The sequence below is a fragment of the Elephas maximus genome, chromosome 1, assembly GCF_024166365.1.
Source record: "Elephas maximus indicus isolate mEleMax1 chromosome 1, mEleMax1 primary haplotype, whole genome shotgun sequence".
Taxonomy (NCBI): Eukaryota; Metazoa; Chordata; class Mammalia; order Proboscidea; family Elephantidae; genus Elephas; species Elephas maximus.
This window is the reverse complement of record NC_064819.1, coordinates 53,809,085-53,812,683: the sequence shown is the minus strand read 5'-3', so window position 1 is coordinate 53,812,683 and position 3,599 is coordinate 53,809,085.

Sequence of the window (3,599 nt, the reverse complement as noted above, 5' to 3'; positions counted from 1 at the left end):
TTGAGGGTTGCTCTGTGGCCTAAGATGTGGTCTACTCTGGAGAATGTTCATGTAAATTGGAAAAGAATGTGTACTTTGCAGCTGTTGGGTGGGATGTCTATGAGGTCAAGTTGGCTGATAGCGCCCTTTAGCTCCTCTGTGTCTTTGTTCAGTTTCTTTCTAGATGTCCTGTCCTTTACCAAGAGTGCTGTGTTGAAGTCTCCTACTACTATTATGGAACTGTCAATTTCTCTTTTCATTGTTTTTGTATGATTTCTAGTTGTGAATTTATTTTGACATTTTGTTCCTGTATTATTTTCCTGAATTCTTCCCTTTTTGTCTGTATTTTCCAAGAATTTGTCTGCCTTTTCCATAAATCTGTTTTTTCCTCATTTTTGTCTGCTTTTTGCTTCAACTCTTGGATAGCTCTGAATATTAGAGATTTGAATTCCCTTTCAGGTAGTTCTAGTGTCTTTTCTTCTATTGGAAAGTCTGGTGGTGTATTTTGCATGCCTATTGGAACCATCCTGTCCTTTTTTTTTTTTTATATATGTTTTGATATTGTCTGCTGTCGTCAGGACACTCAGTAGTTATTTTCTTTGTTTATTGATTGTAGACCTGTTTGTTTCATCCTGCTTTTTTATTTGGTTTCGTCTGAGCAGATGGGCTGTGCGTTCTTTGTTGTTTACTCATCTGTGGTCACAATACTTTTCACTTCCTTGTCCAATGGGCAGGGCCAGTTGCCCAGCTATGGTGCAGCAGGGCAGATCTAGCTGAAGGGGAAGGGTTGGGATGGATTGTTTGTGGCACATACTACAGCTAGACAGGGCGGGCCTGGAATCAGTGCAGGGTAGGTTCCAGTAGGCTGAGCCTGTGCTGCTCAGGGGTGTGATGTTCAGCGTATGGTGCAGGTAGGCAGGAAGGAGAGGGGAGGTTGTGATGTGTGGTGCTAATATGGGTATGGGGAAGAGGAGAGAGAAATAGGTGCCAAGAACAAAGAAACAAACAAAAAGAGTGCTAAGGGAGCTTTCTGTTGGAGTGGAGAGTTGAGAAACCAAGAAATGGAGAAAAACAAAAAGAAAAAAAAGAGGGGGAAGAAAAAAATAACTAGACAAAAATTTCAAAGGAAAAAAAAGAAAAGCCCCCAGGGGTCCCACTGATACGGCTGCAAAAACTGGGGAAGTGGCTCCCAGGCTGCGCAATATAGCCTGGCTGGAGGCAGTGTAGATGTCACCCAGTGCCAGGTATTCAAGAGACAGGAAAAGAAGGTAAGTATAGAGAGATGAAAACTGAGAAATGAAGAAAGATGGAAAGGAAAAAAGAATGAATGAAAAAAGAAATGTCCCCAGGGATCCCACCTACGTGGCTGCACAGATTGGGGGAGTGGCTCCTAATCCATGTAGTGCAGTCTAGCTAGAAGACGCTCCCAAACCATGAAAAGAAAAAGAAAACAAACAAATAAAACGGAACAGAACAAGGCGAAACAAAACAAAGCAAAAAAAAAAGCTTCAGGATCCCACCAGCGTGGTGTCGTATGCCAGGGGAGTGGATCCCTGGTCGAGCTTTGCTTCAAAGCCTTTCAAGAGGAAGCAAAGATGGCACATGAAGCCAGGTGTTCGAGAGAAAGGAGGTGGTGGAAGGCAAGGAAGAAACCAAAAGAAATGGAAAAAAGCAATGCCAGCAACAGACAAATAGCATTCAGTGTGGGTGGGGTGAATCTAAGCAGCCCGGAGCTGAAGCAATTGCCTCCAGGCCAAGGGAGTATAGCCGGCAGGAAGCAGAGGAGGCCAAGGTGGTGGTGGGGGGGAAGGGTGGGGGTTAGGAAAGCATATATTGCTGGTTATCCAGTGCTCTGTCTCCTGCTGGGAACTTCATGAAGCTGCTTTCCCGTACTCCCTGTCTGCCAATCTCCCATATGGGTGGGGCAAATCCAAGCATCATGGATATCTACCTGTGTTTCATCAACTATGCAAAGGCATTTGACTGTGTGGATCATAACACATTATGAATAACATTGCATAGAATGGGAATTCCAGAACACTTAATCATGCTCATGTGAAACCTGGATATAGATCAAGTGGCAGTTGTTACATGTAGGAAGGCATATAACCTTAGAAGTAGCCACCCTGAGCTGAGGCATATAACCTTAGAAGTAGCCACCCTGAGCTGAGGGAAATTTCTGGAAAGACACTCATCTGTGAGCAGCCACCCACACCAGCAACTGGAAGAGTGCCTTGCTTGTGAAGGGGTATTCGAACAGCACATCATAGCATCCACTGAAAAACACGTTCCTTCACCCCTCACTGGGGTGGTTCCTGAAAGCACTCCTTGGAAACCCTACATGCAAACCTCAGAGACTCAAGCTTCCCCAGGAAATGTGACCTATAATACAAGTTTCACCAGGGACCCATTGACTTAGTCTATGTCAGGCATGGTGCAAGGCAAATTCAGGCAACAGTTCCACATGTAGGTAAATTGTATGCACAGTTTCCCATTACCCCTTTATTAAGAGTTTCCATCAAATCCTTCATCTAAGCTCTCACACTCAGGGCTTGGGTGTTATGACTTAATTACCCTTTACTATTTATTTACTATTTTGCTATTCCCACTCAGATCACCTTATTCACTGTTTGTGATGGGAACAAATCATTTCTTCAAGAGCATGATACTTCTTTGTGTTCGGAAATAAATATTCACACCCTCCCCCCGACCTGCTGTGGCTTCCAATGAGAAAGGTATAATCCGTTCAACTGTTAATTTCATCAACTCAGCTAGTATTCCTTTGGGTTCCATTACCAGGAATCCTGCTTTTTCTTTAGCTTCTCTCTGACTTTCTCTCTTAGTCCTCTCGGGGTCTGTTTACTCGACCTTTCATCCTAGAAAGTCACATGAGAAGCAACGCCATATAGAAGAAAAAGACCCAGACCCCAAATCCCCCCCTACACTGTTATTAGCTATGTGATCTTTTCAAACATTCGTGAGGCCGCCATACTTCTTGGCACCTGCTTGGCATTACACTATAGGTTTACTTTTTTTTTTTTAATATAATTGTGGTAAAATATATGTAACAAAAATTTTGCCATTTTAATTTTTAAGTGTGCAATTCAGTGACATTAATTACAGGCAGTATGTTGTACAACTATCACAACTATCTATTTCCAAAACTTTTTCATCACCCCAAACAGAAAATCTGTACCCTTTAAGCAATAACTCCCCATTCTTCTCATCCCTAGCTTCTGGCAACATCTAGTTCACTTTCTTTCTCTACGCATTTGCTTATTCTAGATATTTCATATAAATGGCATCACACAATATTTGTCCTTTTGTGTATGACATATCACTCAGCATAATATTTTCAAGGTTCATCCATGTTGTACCATGTATCAGAACTCCTCTTTATTAGTGGGTAATATCCCATTGCATGGATATACTACATTTTGTTTATTCATTCATCTGTTGATGGACACATGGGTTGTTTCCACATTTTGGCCTTGTTAATAATTCTGAAATGAACATTGATGTACATGTGTCTGTATGAGACCCTTCTTTAAAGTCTCTTGGGTATATATGTAGGAGTGGAATTACTGGAATAGTAGCTTTTTGAGGAACTTCCAGACTGT